Source organism: Triticum urartu, chromosome 6 (assembly GCF_003073215.2).
Source record: "Triticum urartu cultivar G1812 chromosome 6, Tu2.1, whole genome shotgun sequence".
NCBI lineage: Eukaryota > Viridiplantae > Streptophyta > Magnoliopsida > Poales > Poaceae > Triticum > Triticum urartu.
Window position 1 is genome coordinate 62,971,284 of NC_053027.1, and position 9,995 is coordinate 62,981,278.

At 42.9% G+C, this 9,995-nt stretch overlaps 1 long non-coding RNA gene and 1 pseudogene across 1 annotated transcript; both read right to left on the minus strand.

Annotated features, from left to right (window-relative positions):
* Window positions 1–270: 270 nt before the first annotated feature.
* LOC125516135 lies at window positions 271–1,029 on the minus strand (annotated as a pseudogene).
* A 12-nt stretch (window positions 1,030–1,041) lies between these two features.
* LOC125516136 lies at window positions 1,042–3,558 on the minus strand. Its single transcript, XR_007287247.1, has 3 exons — window positions 3,437–3,558; window positions 3,037–3,078; window positions 1,042–1,284 (listed from the first exon to the last, which is right to left on the minus strand). It is a non-coding gene; the product is annotated as an uncharacterized LOC125516136 (long non-coding RNA).
* Between the last annotated feature and the right edge of the window lie 6,437 nt (window positions 3,559–9,995).

Here is a 9,995-nt window from a genome sequence, read left to right on the forward strand (position 1 = left end):
GTTTGGATGTGCATGGAATTTATTGTTGGAATCAGAGGGTAGCACTCAATTCCAATTGCTGTTTGGATGTACAAACCATGGAATTGGATGTTTTTTGAGTTTGGACAATGTAAACTTCTGTACATGTATGAAAAAAAGTATTATGTGTATATTTGAATATATGTATGTATATATATATATATATTATTTTACACATATAATAACATTAAAATGTTCTGAATAAGGTCAAAACAATAACACAAGTAGAAATAAATATGGAAAAAGGAAGGATGCCAGAAAATAGTTTTAAAGTACCAACAAAACAACATGGATAATAATTTTGGTAGTTTATGTCTCTTACACATAGCACAAGTAGATAGTTTTATGTCTCTTACACATAGCACAAGTGGATAGTTCGCAAACAAGAGTCCATACATCAACTAAACACGATAGTAACAATTAATCGAAGGTCAACAGCCATGGCTTCCTTAACTCCTCGGGTAGCGCCATGAGTGCTTCAAACAAACGCTCATTGACAATCAATTTCCATAAGCTCTCAGCATATCACTATCTTCCAAATCTGGTACCTTCTTTAGTGCAGCAAGGATTTCTGTTGGAGGAGTCACCTTAGGCATAGGAAGTGGCTCAGTTGTCTTCAAAGCATCATCAAAAGAAATCTTCATCTTTCCCATCATGCACAAGATAGCATCCCCAATGTGTTGCCTCTTCTGAGGCACCTCAGGAGCTTCTTCAACAACAGGTGTGTCTTGTGGTTCTTGAACACATTCAGCTCCTGTCCTAGCACCGACACCGGTCGCATGATCTTTTGAATATATGATATTGATAGACTCCCAATTGTGCACTACCTTGTTCCTATAGGCACGTGCTTCCTTGTTAGCCTACACAAAACACACAAATGAGATGATATTAAAGTTGCAAAAATAACCACAAAATAAATTTGGTGTTAAGTACCTCCACATATCGAGACCACACTTCTTCACTATCAACTGACACCATGTTCTTTACCCAATCCCATCCAAAGCCACTCTGTGCAAGATCTTGGTAATGATCTCATACTGCTTGTCAAATGTTTTGATTCTTCCTGTTATGTTTTCCTTTGTAATGTCAACATCACATGTATCCTTGACATGCTTAATACAAGCATTATACACATGTGGCTTCCAACCATTTTGAGCACGGTCACCATTGTTGTGATGCTCAACAAGGACGGCCAACAATGTCGTGTCCATCTCAGGAGTCCATGTAAGGTAAACTCTATTTTTTCCTTTTGTTTCGGCCATGCTTCTACAAGTAAAATAAATGAATGTGCATAAAAGTAAGAACAAAAGAGCAAGCTCGAGTAAGGTAAACATATATATTAGTACGAACAAAAGATCAAGCATGTACAACCCATAACACACAAGGCACCATCACAGCCAGCATGCTACCACACAAAAAAGGGCACCATCATCAAGCTAGCGCAAAAAAGGCACCATCAGCTAGCTATCTACTCCACCGGTACTTACCTACTCGATCTCTAGTTCTCCATGCGCCACAAGGTACTCAGCATACATCTCATCCGCAAATTGCTGCCTAAAATTGGACCATGCATTTGTTTGTTGGACACTTCTAATGAAAGTAGCATCATCTGCAGGTTCAGGAGTCATAGCCGCTAGCTCGGCGTCGAGTTCCGGAAGCAACAAATTATCTCTCATATGCTGCCTATCCCTTGCATAGTTGTGTAACACACAACACGCATTAATAAGACGAATCTGCAAATATTTAATTTATCGTCAAAGAAGGAACACAGGATGCCCATATGAACAATCAAATGGACATGTGTTACCTGGTCCTCTATGTCAAAGAAAGAACAAGAACGCAAGATGGCCAATTTTTTCTTCAACAAGCCAAAGGTTCTCTCCACAACATTTCTAGCACGAGCATGGCACAAGTTATACAACGCTCTTTCGTTTTGGGGTTGTTGTTGACTTGCCACCCACTCTTTCAAGTGGTACCGAGTGGATCTGAATGGAGATAGAAATCCAGGTCCATTGGTATAGCTAGCATCAACAAGATAGTACTTTCCTATTGACAAGTACGTAAGTTAGCTAACAAGTACTATGAGAAATGAAACACAAAGAGAAAGAGTCATACCATGTGGTACAACAAATGCATCTTCGCGATCAATTCTCATAGCATCTTTTAGCACTCTCGAGTCCGATGACGAACCCTCCCAACCAGGTAGAACATAGACAAATTTCATGTTACAGTCAACCACACCTAGCATGTTAGTGCTGATATCTTGATGCCTATTCCTATACCTCCCTTTGTCAGCAGCATTAACAAACACCGGAATATGACAACCATCTAGTGTTCCAAGTGCATTAGGAAACCACTTCCACTTGTAATCATCGGGAGGGGTGATAGAAGGATCGGGAAGCTTGATAAACTCCCCGGTTAGAGACAGGATGGCTGATAACACAGTAGAGAAATGCCTACTGATAGTCTCTAAAGAACGCTGGTACGTGCCACCCAACATCCTCATTTTAAGTCCATGTCCAACAACTTGTAAGAACATAGAAACATTTTCTTCTACTGTCACAAACGTGCTATCTTTGAGACCACACTTCTCATGCAACATAGCACAAAGATCATGGAAGTTTCTTTTAGTTAAGCGTAGCTTATCATAGCAAGTTGTCTCGGACCCCTCATAAGTTTGTTTCAATATATACTTCCAATATGCAACCTTTTCCTCATCATCATCGAAGCATCCGAGATTCCTCGGTGCCCTTTGAGAACTAAGATACGCAAATGCTAGACATGACATTTTGAAATACTACTTTGTCAACAATATCCTCTTTCTTTTTCTTCTTTTGTTCTCTTTGGTAATGTAGGCAACCAATTCTTGTTGAGACATGATGAAAAAGGCTACAATGCACACACCATTTGTCCATGAATTATTCAAAGCATTGGTACATAATAAACCATGCAACAACATGTGTATAAATGACGAAACAAAATCACAGTACAGACATGAACTATGAGTAGATAATATACCTTGGCACCACGGTAATTTGACCTCCTAAATCCCCTGGAAACCTGCATAGTTCAAACAAATCATACTTTAGTAACGCACAAAATCGAGCTCTTAAATTCGAGGATCTGGACTGCATCTAAGGAGCTACAGTGAACAGCACAAAAATTCTAGTTCTCCTATGGACACGACAAAAATTAGAGCTTCACACGGAGGGGATGGCGCCACTCTCGCCATCGTTCCACTACCACCGTCGTTCCCCTGCGAACGACCTATTCCTGCCGCAAATCCCCGACCAAATCTAGGGTTTGAGGGCGAGGTCGTTCCATGGCCGAAGAACGGATGAAGAGGATGAGGGGGCGGATGGGAGGGAGAGGAGGGAAGGGACGGTCGGGGGAGGGAGAGGAGGGCCGGATAACAAACCGCCGCCGCCACCGGTTGCTTCAGGGGAGTCAGGAGCGAGAAGGAGTCACAGCGCAGGGGAGCTCGTCAGGAACGAGCGAACATGTACGTGGGGTGGGGGCTGCGGGGCGTTTCCGAGCCTTTCCAAGCTCGTCCGCTTGGAAACCTCGCGCGAGGGGTGGAGGTGCGCTGGTGGCTCGCTTGGAATTGGGCCAAGTTTTCCAAGCCCAAATCTTGTACCACCCCAAACAACAGAATTTGGCCTGGCAATTCTAGATTGCCAATTCCAAGTTGTTTTTCCTACATCCAAACAGGGTGTAAGTGTCGTCAAAAAAATACGAAGCACGCATCAAATGCATAATCTGTCAGTGGCATCAACAAAATATGGAGACGTATCATGAGCTAGATACTGTTGTACTATTGTATATGCTTATTTTCTTAGTGGCCGATTGCGTGTGTGGTATGGTGGGCACATCATTTCTAGTTGTGGTGGGTCAACATGAAGACTCATGGGTCGGTTCCATCCTGCGCCACATATAGGTTGGACCGAGACGTGTTATACGAAGACCCATGTGGAGGACTCGGCGTACAACATGAAGCTACCAGAGTCGCAGAGGACTCTGTCCCCACTGGTGATAAGCCGACTATATATGATTTGTAACCCTAGGCCATTAGTATGTTATACAAGCTTGGGGGCTAGTTCATCGATAGTATACACACATGCACGATGCCTGGTATTCACATGTACTTTGTACACACCCCTATCACTAATATACAGTACCAGGAGTAGGCTCTTTCTTCAACTGCAATTGAATTCTAGCATGTGCATGTGTTTATTTCATATTATCGATCCATAGAGTGAGAGCGGTTTGAAATACAGGCAATGGATGCTTTTGCAATTCATATATAAACATTAATTAGTGCACTCCATGTTGTTAGTGTGAAGCACTTTATACATTTGTCACTTGCATGGATACATTCCAAATTGCTAGCTACGAAATAGAATACATGTCGAATTCAACATAAAGGGGTTTCAAAGATTCGAATTCATAGGAAGTGCATTCATCTATTTGAACTCGAGATAATGGCATTTGTAAATTATCTATAAAAGGGGGCATCAATCTTTGTTGTGAGTTTGAACATGCTATATACATTCATACGCATATCTAACTTTTTTTGCAACCAAGGAGATTATATCCGGAACCATGCATGAACTGAGGTAAGTTGCATATTTTTTAATATATACTCGTGTACAATGTATATTCAAATGTACCCCCTCCATTCCAAAATAATCGTGGCTTTAGGATTTTCAAGAGTAAAGATTTGTGAAGTTTGACAAATCCTGAAAGTTCAATTCAAGAGAACCAAAAACATTAAATGCTTCTGCTCCCAAATATTGAGGGCTCCTTTGATTCAAAGGAATTGCATAGGACTTTCGGAGGATTTAAACCCTTAGGAATTTTTCCTGTGATGCTCGTTTGATTCGTAGGATTGGCATCCTTAGGAATTTTTCCATATGATCCATTTGTACTACATTTTGGAGGGAAATTTCCATCCACTCAAACCTCTTTGTAGAATTCCTTTGTTTTTTCTATGTTATCAAACATTCTTTCAAATCCTGTAGGATACTATGGGACATGTCACCCTATTCCTGCATTTTTCCAATTCCTTCATTTTGACAATCCTGTGAATCAAAGAGGCCCTGAACGAAGCGCCAAATAGGCCTCTGGTCACCCAAAACCGCGCGAGACTAATGTTTTGGTGGTAGGAAATTACTGTCCTAACTCTAGCCCGTGTAGCCTATCGGCCCGATGTCCAAAGGTCTAAACCTGGGTAGGTTTGTAACTTCACCAGGACGCCAGAGAAGCATTCATACGCCGTGGGCGCCTACCCATGCGCTCGGCCGAAATCTATTCCGCCCACATTTGGGACACCTGACATGACTGTCCTACCCCAACCCGCAATATTTCCGAAATTTTAGATGGGGGAAAGTTTGTAACTTTCCCCAAATTTCAAACAAGCGCGTCTCAAACCGAAACATTGTTCCCCCTTAGTTCCCCGCCTCCCTCTGTTTCCCCATTCATACTCCGTGGGCGCGAAAACGCCCTCTCCACCAGCCACGAAACCCCAGCCTCCTCCGTCCTCCACCCCATAGCGGCCAATCCACTGCCGCCCTCCTCCATCACGCCGGAGCCGCTACCCCGACGTCGTCGTCCAACGCAACCGCAACCGCAACGCCCTCAAGGACTTAGTAGCTGAAGCCGAGGCAGAGCTGCCTCCACGACACCGACGCCGACGCCACGCCGACGTGCGCCGTACCAGAACCACTCCGACCATGCCGTCCTGCGCCTCACTGCTGGGGCTCCACTATCACAACCGTCCACCGCACCGGAGCTGTTCCCGCTACGTCGTTGTTCGTCGCCTCAGATCTACTTCCCCACCGCCGACAGACGGCCACCGCACCACACTCAACAACTTGGCCATGGGTTCATCCAAGGCTGCACCGTCCTCCACAACTTCTGGTTTCCGGCGAACAACAAGAAGATCGTCGGAAAAATAGAAGGACACAGCACTGCCAGCAGAAAGAGGTACTCCTCTTCCCTTTTTCGTGCAAATCTTATGTCTCCGCTCACACCGTATTCATCCCACGAAAGAAACTAGTTGAGCGCTTCTTACTGCATATTCTTCGTGATACTAAATGCACAAGGTTTCCTCCCTTTTACTATTTCACCTTTGCTAGAGGTCAGTAGCCCGCCTGGATTTCAATTCAGGGTGAGTCGAACCGCAATTAAAAGAAGCAGCACCCGCTTAGGCGCGTGGAGCACCTAGTCTGCCTGTTCCCCGGGGAAGTGGCGCGTCGATGTCTATCATAGGGGTGTTGGGCGCAGGAGCTGCTTGCGCCCGATCTGGAGGTCGGTGGGGCTTGAATGGATGGCCGGGGGGCGGTGCCAAGCACGGCGGTGCGGTGAGGTCGATGGGAGGGCGCAGGAAGGGGAGGAATACTAGGCCGGTGGTCGCTGGCGTTTCGAGGAACATCGTCAACACTGACTCACTAGAGGTAGATGAAGGCGATCTGCCCGTTCTTTGTACATCGGACGGTGCAGAAAAAATGGACTAACCTATTTGCTTTTAGTCGACTGTTATTTTCATAGAATCCTGTAGTAATTTAGTGTGCCATGCATGTTGTAGAGCTATCATATGTCTCCCGTCATTTATTTCTCACCGACCTACTATCTGCTACCTTTACACTATACTAATTGTGCACACACTTCACCCATACTCACACTATTGTTTTTTTATGCATGGGTATTTCAGACTCTGACGCAGTGTTGATGAATGCAGAAAAGAAAAGACAGAAGTCACTCTAGTGTAATTCAAAGATAAGCACTAAGTGTTCCAGCGCTCTAACAGGTGCAGTGTCAGCAGTTGGAGACAGTAAACTTAGCTCTGTAGTTGATGATCTCAATTTCCACACACAACCATCCCAGGTGCTTGCTTTAACTTCGTGCTGTCAAATGTGGTTGCATGTTGCATATGGTGTCTAGCTTGTATTGCTTCCAATTTGGTTAAATTGCATCTGCTTAATTAACACATTATATCTTTGATAATGACATGCCTTCCTGTTTTTGATACATACTACATATGTCTATTAACCATGTTCGTACATCAAACTAATGCTCTTTTGTATCCCTCGTCAATCACTTATGATGAGACAGTCACCCGGGTGGGTTTCTGTGAGACGCCATACTCGTATAAAGAGTGCAGTGTCATCCTCCCCACATGATTCTCAAGAAACAATAAGGCTAAATGAAGATAGTCAACGTAGCCCTCTAGTTGATCACCGCAATTCCCCACACCACCATCGCAGGTGCTTGCTCTTACTTGGCAGTGTGATATGTAGTGTTCGTCTTACATGAAAGTAGTGTTCGTCAGTATCATGCATCAATGAGTTCTGAAGAGCAAATTTTATTCCTTTTTCTTGTGGGTTTGACTTGACAAGGCAAAATCAAGAAAGAGGAAGGAAAATAGTAAGGAAGGCAATGATGGTCGTCCTCTGCAGCAACGTAAATGGAGCATCTATACCGATTATCCTTGTACTGATAGTGCATTACAAGGTCCAAGTCTCCGCTCCCCTACTCCACCATCCAAGGTGCTTGCTCTAACTTGGCAGTGTGATATCTGGTTGCATGTTGCATATGGTGTCTAGCTCGTATTGCTCCTAATTAGTGTAAACTGCATCTGCTTAGCTTACACATGATACATGTGAATATGACACGCTTTCCTGTTTTTGGTACATACTATATCTTATGATAAGGCACTTTTCTTGTGTATCCCTCATCAATGCTCCTAATTTGTTAAATTGCATCTCCTTATCTTACACATTATACATGTGAATATGACACGCCTTCCTGTTTTTGGTACATACTACATCTGCCTATCACACCATGTTCTTACATCAAACTACTGTTCTTGTGTATCCTGCGTCTATCGCTTATGATGAGACAGTCACGCGCGTGGGTTAATATGAGACGCAATACTCTTATAAAGAATGCAATTTCATCCTCTCCACATGATTCTCAAGAAACAGCAAGCCTAAATGAAGATATTGAACGTAGCTCTGTACCTGAAGACCGCACTTCCCCTACACCACCATCACAGGTGCTTGCTCTAACTTCGCAGTGTGATATGTGGTTGCATGTTGCATACGGTGTCTAGCTTGTAATGCTTCTAATTAGGGCAAATTGCATCTGCTCAATTTACACACTATACCTGTTAATATGACATGCCTTCCTATTTTTGGTACACACTACATCTATGTGTTAACCTTGTTCTTACATGAAACTATCTCTCTTATGTATCCTACATCAATCACTTATGATGAGTCACCTTTATTCGTTGCATATTGCATATTATTTCTAGCCTGTTGCCATGTATTGCTTCTAATTTGGTCAAATACATTTGTTAGGGCACCCTTTTAATTTGGCAGAGTGATATTGGTTTCATCTTTCATATGGTTTCTAGCTTGCATTGATTCTAACAAGTTCAAGCACCTTGTGCTTAGTTTACACTTTATACATCATACATGTCAATATGTCACGCCGTCCTGTTTTTCATATATATTCCATCCTCCTATCATGCGGCTGCCTTACATGAAAGTAGTGTTCGTCAGTATCATGCATCAATGAGTTTTGAAGAGCAAATTTTATTCTTTTTTCTTGTGGATTTGACTTGACAAGGCAAAATCAAGAAAGAGGAAGGAAAAGAGTATGGAAGGCGATGATGGTGGTCCTCTGCAGCAACGTAAACGGAGCATCTATACCGATTCTCCTTGTACTGATAGTGCATTACAAGGTCCAAGTCTCCGCTCCCCTACTCCACCATCCAAGGTGCTTGCTCTAACTTCGCAGTGTGATATCTGGTTGCATGTTGCATATGGTGTCTAGCTCGTATTGCTCCTAATTAGTGTAAACTGCATCTGCTTAGCTTACACATGATACATGTGAATATGACATGCTTTCCTGTTTTTGGTACATACTATATCTGTCTATCACACCATGTTCTTACATGAAACTACTCTTCTTGTGTATCCTGCATCAGTCACTTATGATGGGAACCTTTAAGTTGGCAGTGTGATATTGGTTTGCGTCTTGAATATGATTTCTAGCATGTATTGCTTCTAGTTTGATGAACGCCACCTATGACGAGACAGTTTTAACTTGGCAGAGTGATATTGACTACACCTTCCATATGGTGTCTTGTAGTGTTTCTAATTTGTTGAAGTGCCTTCTGCTTAGTTACCACATCATAGGTGTGAATATGTCAAGCCATCCAATTTTTTCGTACATATTCCATCCTCGTATCATGACTTTGCCTTTCATCAGAGTAGTGTTCATCTGTATCATGCATGAATGAGTTCTGAAGAGCGAATGATATTCCTTTTTCTTATCGGTATGACCTCGCAATGCAAAATCAATAAAGCTGAAGGAAATTGGCAAGGCATTGGATGATGGTGGTCCTTCCGAGCAACTAAAACGGAGGTTCTCTATAGATTCTACTCCGCCATCCTCCCAACAAGATTCGCAAGACAACGCAAGGCTAGACAGTCAACGTAGCTGTGTAGATGATGAGCACATCTCCCCTACTCCACCATCATAGGTGCTTGCTCTAACTTGGCACTATTATATGTGGTTGCATGTTGCATATGATGTTTAGCTTATATTGCTTCTAACTTTGTTGAATTGCATCTGCTTACTTTACACATAATGCCTGTGAATATGACATGTGTTCCTGTTTCTAGATCAGACTACTATTCTTGCATATCCCGCATCAGTCACTTATGATAAGGCACCTTTAAGTCGCCACTGTGATATTGGTTGTGTCTTGCATATGATTTCTAGCATGTACTGCTTCTAATTTGTTGAGATGCCATACAGTTTGAACTTGGCAGAGTGATATTGATTGCATCTTTCATATGGTGTCTAGGTTGCAGTGCTTCTAATTTTTTGAAATGCCTTCTACTTAGTTACCACATCATAGGTGTGAATATGTCACACCATCCTCTTTTTCAGACATATTCCAT